Source organism: Eschrichtius robustus, chromosome 2, assembly GCF_028021215.1.
Source record: "Eschrichtius robustus isolate mEscRob2 chromosome 2, mEscRob2.pri, whole genome shotgun sequence".
Classification (NCBI taxonomy): Eukaryota; Metazoa; Chordata; class Mammalia; order Artiodactyla; family Eschrichtiidae; genus Eschrichtius; species Eschrichtius robustus.
The window spans coordinates 28116213-28128905 of record NC_090825.1 but is presented as its reverse complement, the minus strand read 5'-3'; the positions used below and the strand labels follow the sequence as shown (position 1 = coordinate 28128905).

Sequence of the window (12693 nt, the reverse complement as noted above, 5' to 3'; positions counted from 1 at the left end):
GAGTTTTGTCCAGTTTGTGTCTCCGCAGCCCAGAGCGGCACCTGCACGGAAGCCGTTGGCTCAGTAATTTGTTGTTAGAGCAAATATTTGGCTGGTGAGCCCTGGAAGGATGGGGCTGCCCAGCAGAGGGTATTTCCTCCGTGCTCTAGGGCAGACAGAGAGCAAGAGTCCAGCCCGTCTGTGGGGCCCCCGAGCCCCCTGTCTACAGCTAGAAGGTCCCAGAATATTCAAACTGCATCTTCCTAACTGAAATCCCACAGTTCCTGCTGCTTTATCGTAATCTGCAAATTACTTACAGCAACATCATGGGAGGCTTCTTGGCTTTTGAACCTGACACACTGAGAGTCTTATTGCTCTAAGTACTTTGGGCAATATGGCCACTCCTTCCCGGCTTACATCAGTGTTAGTCTTGGCCAAACAACCTCTGCTTTGCTGCCTCTGTGTTAGAAGACTGAGCCCTGTATTTTGGGAACTTTCCCAAGGTTAACACATGGTAGTATTTCTATTGAGTTCGATAAAATGTCTTGAAGTTTTCTACTGATATTAGTGTATAGTGGTCTCAGCAAACGTGACCTGGGCTTAGGCTTTCACTGTATCTTTCGTACTTATCCTTTAACTGATTTTCCAGTCTCTAATTTCTTCCTATTCCAACTGAAACAACACGTAGCTTCCAGCTTCATATTCCTAAAGGACAGCTATGACCGGGGCACTTTCCTGTTCAATGACCTGCAGTGGCTCCTGTTGACAAATTACGAATTAATCAACAGTCAATCTAAGAAAGAAATAGAGAATTTCAGTCAAGCCAACCTGAAGATTATAAACCGGGAGACAGTCTCTCAGAGAGCTCTAAAACTGTTCCTCCCATTAGAGGTCAGAGCACAGTTAGATCTGAGACAAAGGGTTATACATCAGATGACGTATTGACAGTTTACATAGTCCAGATCTGCACATACAAGGTGAGTAGTGGGTCATCGTGACCACTTAACAGGATTAAGAAAGGAATGTTATCTCCTAAGGGGTTACCTTGCTGGTGCCAGGAGAAAATTGCTCCTTATCGAGCAAGTATTCCTGTGTCTTATACAGGGGTCTGGTTAATGTATAATACAGATGCACGATGCACACTGAAGGGGAGGATGGAGGCCCAAATGGGCAGAGAGAACATTTTATGTTTAAATTTTTCTCGTCTTGCCATAAAATATGAATTTTATTTCATCACTCCCCATTTGCCTACTGAATCAAGATCACATTCCTGGACAGGGTTCAAACTCCCCACAATCTGTTCCCACACTACACTTCAAGCTTCGTTTCCCGTTACTCCCGCCACATCCTCTGTGCTCTGAGCAGTTCCCCAGCGTGTTCCCAGGGGCAGAATCCAGGTCTGTTTTACTCACTGTATCCCTGTACCGCCACCACTGCTTAGCATATTGTGGGTGCTCAAAGTGAATATTAATGGAACAAACCAAGGAGACTGCCCTTTCCTTTCCAGCTTCTGGGGCTTTACTCACACTGAAATTCCCTTCCCCCTTTTCTCCCTTTGGAAATCAAAGCTGCTTAGAAACTTTCTTCTACCCACTTCCTAGAGAGAAGGCCCCTCAATTCTCTTCCAAATTGCAGGCAAACTTAATTTCTAATTTGGTCAGAGGCTCCACCCACAGCATAATCAAAGCACAAAAGTTCATCAGGTGTCAATGAAATGGATACTTCCCGCAGGAAGAGATAGCGGAGGCTACAGTTCACCATACACATAGCCTGAATTTTACTTCCCCTGTGGCCTATGTGGTCTGCTTGGGCTGCCATAACTGAATACCACAGACTGGGGGGCTTAAAGTACAGAAATTATGTTCTCACAGTTCTGGAGGCTGGAAGGCCAAGATCAAGGTGCCAGGAGGGTTGGTTTCTGGTGAGATCTCTCTTCTTGGCTCGCTCCCGGCCATCTTCTCGCTGTGGTCTCACACGGCCTTTCCTCTGTGCATGCACTCCTGGTACCTCCTCTTCCTCTTATCAGGACCCCAGTCCTATGGATTAAGGCCCCACTCTTATGACCTCATTTAATCTTAATTAGCGCCTTAAAGGCCCTATCTCCAAATATGGTCACTTTGGGGGTTAGAGCTTCAACATATGTCTTTTAATGAAGAAAGCAAAAGCTTTCCTAGAACCCCACAGACTTCTGCTTGTTTCTCATGGGGCACAATTAGGTCACATGAGCATCCAGGGGCCTGGGAGGTTGGAAAAAAGAGAGGGTATTTTGGGGGGTGGGGAGCATATCCCTGAATCAAATTGGGGTTCTGTTAGCCAGGAGGAAGGGGTAGTTATTAATACTGAATAGGCCAAAACTAGTAGCTACCACATAGAATACAAACACAACTGAGTATTAGCCTCATGAGTACAATTAAAGACCAAGACTATTGTAAGAAAGTGACAGCCAGAGCTTCCAAATCGCAATCTCTTAGTGAATAATGAAGAGGTAGTTACAAATCGCAATCTCTTAGTGAATAATGAAGAGGTAGTTACATTTTAAAGTCATATTCACACTTTTACCTGATCACATTTGTTATATTCACATTCTCTCCTGAATTATAACTCACGGTGGATTTATCCATCTCTTCTACAAGATTTGTAAACTACAAGATTTGTAAAAACATGAAGATTCACCTGCAAACTCCCATGGCTTCCAACTCATTGCCTTGCCATTAGCAGGCACTTAGAAGTGTTAGCTATGTAAAAAGAGACTCTAGGTTTTATAACCCTGCTTGTATTTTGGGAAGTTTTACAAATCGCAGCGATCAGATGAATATGCTTATTTAGTTACCTTGCTTTGTCTCTTGACCAGCATGAACCTCAGCCAACTGTCTCTGGCTATAGGGGGACCCCCAAGGGTGTGTGGATGGCTCAAAGCAAGTTCTTTCCTCTACTAGAAAAAAACAACTTAAAATACCTTCCTCCTATAAAACAAGTAAGTCTCACCTTATTTAAAGTTTAGATTCTAAAGTCCCTGCTTAAGTGATAATCACAGAGAGTCCACATTATTTGTAAACACCTCTCAGATCATTCATAAAATACAGTAGACCTCGTTTTGTGTATATAGATCTGCATAGTGATGGATACAGGTAAATACATCTGCAGATTCATCTCCTCTTTAGGGTTTACTTCTGGACATGGGCTCGATTAACAGAATAGCAGATAGGACAACCCATATTATTTAAAATGTTCTTTTTATCTTTCTTGCTCTCTCTCTCCCTCTTTTTAAAGTGTGAATCGTTGAATTCTGTTGAGTTAAACATGGATGTGTGACCCCACTGTGGTGTCCTTGCTCTGAATGGTAGACCACATTAAAAAATGGAGAGAAAAATAATGAGCAGTGCATTATCACTTTGCTTAGTTTTTGCATACATGCCAGACCTCCCGAATTTACTTGAACTTGGCAAAGAGATGTCTATAACATTCTGCTTGAAACAAGCATTTTATAATAAAGTCATGTTCAGTTTTAGGGCCCATTTTGATTTTCATCATCAGCAAGATACCATTTACCTGAGGAATCCAATCATTCGAGTAAATTGAAATTCTTTTTTTGTTTTTAATTATTAGCACCTTTAATTATTATTAATTTATTTATTTATTTATGGCTGTGTTGGGTCTTCGTTTCTGTGCGAGGGCTTTCTCTAGTTGCGGCAAGCGGGGGCCACTCTTCATCGCGGTGCGCGGGCCTCTCACTGTCGCGGTCTCTCTTGTTGCGGAGCGCAGGCTCAGTAGTTGTGGCTCACGGGCCTAGTTGCTCCACGGCATGTGGGATCTTCCCAGACCAGGGCTCGAACCCGTGTCCCCTGCATTGGCAGGCGGATTCTCAACCACTGTGCCACCAGGGAAGCCTGAAATTCTTTTTTACTTATTTCAGAGCTGTAGTCCAGGCCCAACAATTCCAAATGCTTTGTGAGTAAGTGTCAAAGGGTTCACTGCCAAAATATTTTCCAGCATATTTCTGATTTTTTTTTTTAAGAAAAGACCCTACTGGCTTCCAGAAGGACATTTTAGTCCTCCAGCTTCTTCTGTCTCTTATGTGTAAGGGTAACTCTATCTGCCCTCCATCCCTGGCGAATGTGGTAGCTATGCTGTGTTTAGTGGATCCACCCTCATCCCTTCACCCCATGCCTTCACCTTTGGGTGCATCTGAGGCTGTGGAACCCACACTCACCAGAAGGAGATTCCTGCCTTGTGTCAGAATGCTTCTCACCAAGCCTATGTTGCTAAATTAACCCAAGGCCTTGCTCTCCTTAGCAGCGGGCTCCATCCCACCAAAGGCGGCTGGGACCAGACATGATGGTAAAGGCCGTCCCAGTTCACATCCTGGCTCCTCCTCCTGCTGAGTCGCCTTAGTATTTCTGAACTTTTGTTTCCTCACAGCGGTGTGAATCTCTACACAATGCTACTTATTAGTATCCTGGCAAATGGTCCCAGGTCCAGAGCAAGGAACCATTTAACCTTTCAACACGAAATGTTTATATGTACTAGATTTCCTCCATTCCCGCCGGACCTGTGAAAGTTTTATTTGTGTATAATGACTCAGTGAGAAACTTGCCCCATGTACATCTTTGGAAGAAGAATGGGTAACTTCTTAGGCTCAGCCTCTTTTGATTTTTCTGTTTCTTTAATACTTCAAAGTATGCATTAAAATGCTAGTGAAACAAATGCTCAGATTAGAAATAATTAAGAACTAACAAAATGAGTCCTAAAAAGAAATTTCAGATATGGGCCCCTTTGACCAAACCTATACAAGTGGAAAGAAGCCACGTTTCATGTTAGAGTCGGTTTTAACTTCTCCTTTAGGACTCATTGCTGCATGAGTGGATTTCTTTCATGAGCTGGGTTCCCTTTGAAGTTTCTGCCCCCGGTGAACTTTCATATCGCCTCACTCAGGCAGCTTGGAGAGGATGTGGCCAGAGCAGAAGCCAGGATACAGAAACTTCAGCTTTGAGGGTGACGTGAATAACTTAGGGCAAAACAGTTAATGTCTCCAAACAGCCATCTCTTTTCCCATTTCAGCACCTACCTCTCAAAGAATCTCAAAGGCAGGTTAGAGAAGGGAGCCCCTGAGGGCATTTTCCCCTGACTTCGTTGTCTGCCAGAAATCTTTCCCCAGATACCAATTGGCCAGCTTGGTTTGCTTTCACTCTTTGTTACAATCTGGTCACATAGCCCCTCCTCAGTGATGTGTTCCTGATTACCTGATAATATATTATTTGTTCATTTGTTTGTTGTTTACTGTCTGCCTCTATAGCCAACATATAAGCTCTCTGAAGACAGGAATATTATCTTTCTTGTTTGTTGCTGTATCACCAGTGCTTAGAATAGTTCTGGGAATATGCTGAAGAAATATTGATGAGACCAATATTCTATTTTAACATCCTCATTTTACCTATGAGGAAGCTGTGTTGCCAAGAGGTAAGTGACTAACCCAAGGTCACAGAGCTGAGTAGCGGTAGACTGGACTAGGGGCAGAAGCCAGCCAGCCAGCCAGCCAGCCAACCAAAGACCTGGGTCATGCTTTTGTTTGGATTCACCTCAAAGCTGAGCCCCAGAGAAGGTCTGTATGCACATAGCTTATTGGGGAAAGGATTCCAGAGGTTGAGAGTGAGCGAATGGGGGGAGTGGAACAGGCCAATACAGGAAGCATTACAGAGTTGGCCTTTGCTCTCAGTGGCTGCCTCTACCTCACCAGGACCCTCCAGGGAGCCTTACGAAGTGCGTCTCGGAACTCTCCAGCTGGGAGGATCAAGTGGGGGAGCTGAATGCACTGGCTCCAGTCTCCACCGGTCAAGGGTGATCCCATGGGTTTTAACCTCCCTTGTGTGAGTGCTGCCCCACCTGAGTGTGGGTTCCCTCAGGCAAGGTACCTGAGCAAAGAGGGCCCAGGCTAGCTCAGACCTGGTCACCGCAGCGGCTGCTGGAGAAAGGACTGGGACGGGGGTGCCGAGAGGACCTGCCGTGTCCACCAGGGCTGCCTGATCCAGCTCGTGACTTAGTCCTGAGCATTTTCACTCTAGCGTAGGTGCTCCATGTTGTTTGGTCACCATTAGGAGGAGTTAAAGCATTTTGCAAAGTGCTCAACAATTTACCTTACAGTAAAATGAACTGTTGCAACTCAGAACTAAAATATTAGTTCTGCAGGCTTAAAGAAAACTCATGGAAGCCACAAATGGCTCCAGAATTGGGCCAATTAATGACTTGACCATTTCTAATCTTTAAGCAAGAACAGGAGTCAGATTTTACATGTCACGTCAGAAAATGAGAAGTTTCAAGAACCTTCTCTGAATTAGGGTAGCAGTAGTCATTCATAGACTCAAATCAAGAAACTTGCCTTTAGAAAATGTTGAGATAAGGTGAATGCTTTTATGGGAACCATTATTGCATTAGACATGTCAGCAGCTTTCACAGGAACACAAAGTGCAGTCTCAGTGCTCTTACCCTCTGGGGCAAACACTCCCCCAGTTCTCTGCGTGCGTGTGTTTGATTAAGAAGTATATGATTCTGGCATTGCTTTGCTGCAAATTTCTTAGCCTACAGCATAACCGATGCTCAGTAATGGAAAATGTTGGGTGAATCTTCATGTCTGAAATGGGTGTGAATCCCAAACCCCAAACTTAATTTAATTGCGTCTGTGTTAAGCCCCATTGGCACAGGATGGAGGAAACTTAGTGTCAGTCCCTTTGGAATATTCTCCCACCCCTTTCCCCAAGGGTTGCATCTAAATTCTGAGAGCTTAGAGTAGAAAGGTTTCAGGGCAGGGAGGATCTGGGTTTTAGCATCATGTGTTCACACTGGCATTTACTGGGCTGTCGCTGGTCCCACAGTGTCTCAGTGGTCAGGCTAAACTGGTCACAGTTGCGTTCGCTCTCATCCTTGTCTTCAGGGCCCCTTCAGAACCCAGGGATTCTCGGCTCCCTCCACCCCCATGCCATTCTGCTCTTCCCACGCCTGCCCGTATGAGGGGAGCTCTGTGAGCTGCAAACTCTCCGTGCTCTGATTTCCTTGTCTCTAAAATAGAGATAAAAATACAGTTGATCCTCGTTATTCATGGATTCTGTGTATGTGAAGTCATCTGCTCACTAAAATTTATTTGTGCCGTCAAAATCAATACTTGCAGCTTGTTTGAGATCATTGCAGGCATCTGCAGAGTGGAGGAGAAAAATTTTGAGTCACCCCATGTGCTTGTTCCCGGCTGTGGTTGATCAAGGTGACACTCTGACTTCTTGTTTTGATTCTCACACTGTAAACAGATGTCCCTTTACTGGTATATTTAGTGCCAATTTTTTTCTTTGCATTTTTTTTTGGTGATTTCACTATTTACAGCAGCCCTAAATGTGGTGCTGAAAGCACTGTCTCAGATTCATAAGTGCAAGAACGTTGTGATGTGTCTTATGGAGAAAATATGTTTAATAAGTTTTGTTCAGGTGTGGGTTATAGTGCTGTTAGCCATGGGTTCCATGTTAATGAAACTACCGTATATTAAATAAGATATCTTTAAGCAGAAACACACGTAAAACAAGGTTGTATGTTGATCAGTTGATGAAAATGAGACTAGAGGCTCACAGGAACTTAACACTGTATTTCCCCTCAGAGCAGTAGTTTACTATTCACGAATTCAGGGCTTGTGGAGACTTTCTAGAACGTAACTACCACTAATAATAAGAATCAGTGGTAGTACCTTCCTCAAAGGGTTGTTCTGAGGATTGTATGAGTCGTAAATGTCAAGCACCTAGGACAGAGCCTGACACACAAGCTCATCTGTCTCCATCCACCGCATAGCCGTTTCTTTCTTGAGGTCTTAATGTCCCCCTGGGGTCTTCCCAGGAAATAAAGTACTGGTCCCTTCTGCTCTTGGGTCCCCCAAGCTACCTGCAGGAGGTTCTGCTCCCCACCTCCCATCCTCCCACCCCAACTAAGCCCAAGGAGGAAGGAGCACAGCCACCACTGCCGTAGGGATTCGCCAATATATGCACACCCATCATGAATGCCCTGCCTACCCTGGGAAGCCTTGGTTTTTTTTTTTAATTTTTTAAAATTTTTAAATTTTATTTTATTTTTGATGGGGAAGAAATAGTGACTTTATTCAGAAACCAGCAAACCAAGAAGATGGTTCCTAAAGAACCATCTTAATTCGGGGTAGAATTTGGGCTTCTTTTGTGCGAAGGGAAAAGGGGAAGCGGGAAGATTTGAGATTTGAGGGTGAAGGCAGATTGCAGACTTCTTGGAGCCGCCTGGCCATCAAGGAAGCATAGCATTTCTTTGTTCTTCTGCTTGCTCAGCAGGCTGGATCACAAGGCTCCTACAGATCTCACAGCTCTTGCATTGTGTGTTTGTCTTTTGGTTGACAGTTTAGTCCAGCAGCAATGCATTCAAGGATGGACGTGGAGCATTCCAGGTCAAACAAGCAGGTTGTCCTGACTCTGTGTCATCCACCACTGCTTCCCAAGGCCTGTCCCTCGGCTCACACCTGGGGCTGCAGGGGGATCCCCTTGGGACCAGATGATGGGGAAGGAAGAATTCCCAGCCCGGTTCTCCATTGGTCAGCTCAGTGTGAGGGACATGGCTGGCCGCAGATGGGGCCTGCACTCCAGCCCACTCAGGGGTGGCCCGAACACCAGGGTGAAGGGCAGAGCTGCAAGCAAGTTACTTTCATTGGACCCTTGCCCCAGAGGGGAAGCGTGTACCTGGGTGTGGTTGCCAGTACTGCTCCCAGACCTCAGTTGCCCCCCTCAGGAACTCGGAGCGCTGACCCTGCTCAGGAGTCCACATCATATGTCATCCCCAGTGATGGGAGCACAGGCTTGGGTCTGCCAGTCACGTCCCACACCTTACCACCCCACTGGACCAAGCAGAGGGTGGGCACCCCTCCCGGCTCCAGTTAGCCCTCAGGTCAAAGGCCTCTATGAGGTGCTGTGTGCCTATAGGTGGAATACATGGGTCCAGGACCCCAGGGCAGGGCTGGGCAGCTCTGCCTCTTGTTGTTTCCTGGACCACTGGTGACTTCATGCTCTCTAGCCCTGCTGCTCTGGGCTCTGTGGGTTCAGAAGTTCTGTTTCCCAAAGCTTCCTTCAGGTGGCACAAAAAGGTGCCGTTGACCTAAGATCTCTGGATGCCCCTTTGTTTCTCATGCCTGGGTCACAGACAGGGCCACTTGACTCTGGTCCGCAGGAGGAGGGAGGGCTGCTCCACATGGGGCAGGAGCAAGGCCCCCCTTGCCCAATTTTGATGGTAAATGGCCATGTGCAGCACTCTTGCCCCCAGACGGTCACGGTGACCAAGGCCTAGGTTTCTCGGAGAAGGGGCCACTGTGTGATCACAGTAATCCACTGGGCCTAGCAGAGCTGGTAGCTGAGGGTGAGCAGGATGTAGGATGGATTGCAGCATGAGACGCTTCCTGGGGTCCTGGAGGGGCTGCTCGCAGAACCTCCTCCAAGAGGCCCACGTGAGCAGCTCAGTGGTTAGGCTGTGGTGGACGCCGTGGTGCACATTCAGACCCACCATCATGAAGGAAGGACTCGCTCTCACTCCTGAACCTGTGCTGCCTCGGCTTCCTGGCGGAAGCCTTGTTGTTAAATCACATTTTCTACTGAATCTACCATCTATGCCTTTGGAGCCTAAGGGCTTTTGAAACTCAGAAGCAAGGAGATACCTTCTTGTTTCTCTGCTTTCTACTTTCATGTCCGTCCCCCAAGCAATGAGGCATCCTGGCTCAGCTTGACTGTGAAGGAAGGGCCCAGGGAAATACCAGGGTAGTTGTGGGCAGACGGAAACCATTGTGAGTACTTTAGATGTATTATCTCGCATCTCTTAAGAGACAAGTTGCCTTGTAAATGTAAAGGAGTGTCAGGTCTGCTTGTGTCTTCTCTCTGTTTCTGGTACACTGAGCCTCCAGGAGCGCAGGTCGTGTCTGTGTTGTTCATTGCTGTATCTCCGGTTCCCAGCACAGTTCTTGGTGAGAGTAGTGCTTCATCAGTTTCTACTGAGAAACAAATGGGGTCAAGGTCTCTCTTTCTCTCTCTCACACACACACACTCATACACACCTAGTAGCTGGTACTTATGTTAGCTCTCTGGGATTTAGTGTGTATGTGTTTGGTGTAGGTAGGAACCTAGTCTGACACTTTCTTTTTTTTTTAATAAATGTATTTATTTTATTTTATTTTTTTTGGCTGCATTGGGTCTTCGTTGCTGCACGCAGGTTTTCTCTAGTTGTGGTGAGCGGGGGCTACTCTTTGTTACGGTGCGTGGGCTTCTCATTGCGGTGGCTTCTCTTGTTGCGGAGCATGGGCTCTAGGCGCATGGGCTCAGTAGTTGTGGCTCACGGGCTCTAGAGTGCAGGCTCAGTAGTTGTGGCGCACGGGCTTAGTTGCTCCGCAGCATGTGGGATCTTCCCGGGCCAGGGCTTGAACCCGTGTCCCCTGCATTAGCTGGTGGATTCTTAACCACTGCGCCACCAGGGAAGCCCCTAGTCTGACACTTTCATTGCTATTTTCTGAACACGTAGAAAAGAATCAGAACGACTCTCTCATGAGCCTCCCGGGAATGTGGAAGTCTTTCGTCTGTCACCTTGCTGAGGTATGGAAGCTGGCAGCACACTGCTAGCTCTCTCACCTTGAGCTCTTTCTCCATCAGCGTGGAGGTTGTTCAGTCACACACCTGAAGCAGGGAAGCAGTTCCAGGCACGTGGTATGTGCCGCGTTTGACTCAGACAGACTCTCTTTAGATTCCTTGGTCCTGAAACTCTCCCAGTTTCCTATTTTACCTATTATAGTTGTGAACAAAAGAAAAAATAATACATATTTCTATACACTTGGACGTCTTCCAGGAGGAACCATTGTTCAACCTGTATCATTAGTTATGAAATACAATATCTGTCTGCCGAGCCATTCACTCTCATGGGATTGGCTCTGGTGTGAGTTTGACATCACGGCCTGGCTCTGTGAAGGAGGAGCCTTCTTTATAAAGAAGGCTGGACCACTTGTGGGCCCTTCCTCGTAAAGGCTGGTTATCTAACATTGCAGCAGGTGCCCTTTGGATACTCCAGCTTATTATTTGGCCAGTAGCCTGGGGATTGACTCCAGGAGCCCCAGGGAGGCTGGTGTTGGCAGCAGAGATAAATGTAACCTGGATGTAGACGTGGGAGTTGATGCTAACCTCTGTTACGGCTGCGACGACTAGGCTTTGTTTAGGAGACTATTTTGAAGATAAAATTCTTAGTTTAAGCGGAGGCAGTAAAAAGTAAAGCATTCAGTAAGTTCCTACAGCCCTCTGCTGGCCCTCATCATACCTGAAGGTGTGAATAGATAAAGTTAAATGTTTCCATACAGAGTTTTAATATGGTGCCTAGTAAAATAATGTCCCCAGTGGCCTACTATTCCTTCAAGGCATGTTCTAACTTTTAGTTATGTCTCACAGTAGCTTTGGGACGAACAAAATCATTTTGCTTGTTTTTCCCCGCTTCCCCGAGAGAAGAGAAGATTGGAAATATTTTCAGATACTTGTAGCATGTTTTACTTAACTGATTAGTGAGGGAACCGACAGGGAAGACGTAAAGAACAGTTTCCCCAAGTTCTTGCAGGATAAATGTATATGTGTGTGTGTTTAGTAAAAGAAAAAAAATACTAAGTTAGATACAAATCTGATTAACCTTCTACAAGGCAATATAACTATAACTCCTCTGTAATAGTTCTACCAGGTTACAAAAGCATGGTTACAAATCATAGAACCCTATTAATATCTGCGAATTATCCTTAGTTTTACAGGACTGCACATCATTGTGCTTTATCAATTGTGGCTTGTTGGTCAAATATCCTATGACAATAAAGTCTCATTCCCAAGAATATCAGATGAGGATGGAGCAGGTTGCTTGGAAACTGCTCTATCACCTGAGTACTCAGAAAGTGATATTTGGGCTAGCAGCCGTGGTATCACTGGGGAGCTTGAAAGGAATGCAGAGCCTCAGCCTACACCTGCATGTTTAAAATCAGAACCTGTGCTATAGATGGAATGTTTGTGCCCCCCAGAATCCATATGTTGAAAACCTCCTGCCTAATGTGATGCTCTCAGGAGATGGGGCCTTTAGAAGGTGATTAGGTCAGGAAGACTCGTGAACAGAATTAGTGCCCTCATAAAAGTGGCCCAAGAACGTTCCCTTGCCACGTCTACCAAGTGAGATTACAATGAGAAGATGGCTGTCAATGAGGAAGTGGGTCCTCACCAGACACCAAATCTGCTGGCACCTTGATCTTGGACTTCGCAGCCTCCAGAACTGTGAGAAAGACATGTCTGGTGTTTATAAGCCACCAAGTTTATGGTGTATTTGTTATAGCAGCCCGAATGGACTAAGACAACCTGTATTTTAACAAGACATCTGTGTGATTCATGTGCACATTGAAGTCTCAGAAGTGCTGCTTTATAACGATGTTTTTAAAGATCAGGCTCTTAAACAGTTCTAACTCTTTTCCAGGTTTGAGATACATATTTTTTCCATGGTACTTGCTACAGGCCACACTAGGTCAGGGGTTAGCCCAGGTCTCAGCCCTCAGAATGAGCCCCCAATTCTAGTCACTGGGCCTAGAATGACGAAGTCCTTTCGGCCAGCTCCAGGCAGATCGTCACCCTCCGTGCAGCTGTCAGCTTCTCCAGCTTCTGGGTGAGGCTTTGGGATTAGGGT

The 12693-nt window shown here is 46.0% G+C and overlaps 1 protein-coding gene across 1 annotated transcript in view; it reads left to right on the top strand.

The window, feature by feature from the left end:
* Window positions 1–12693, top strand: part of SLC45A2 (solute carrier family 45 member 2) — a 32751-nt gene that overhangs the window by 3664 nt on the left and 16394 nt on the right. The gene's annotated exons all lie outside the window — the stretch shown is intronic.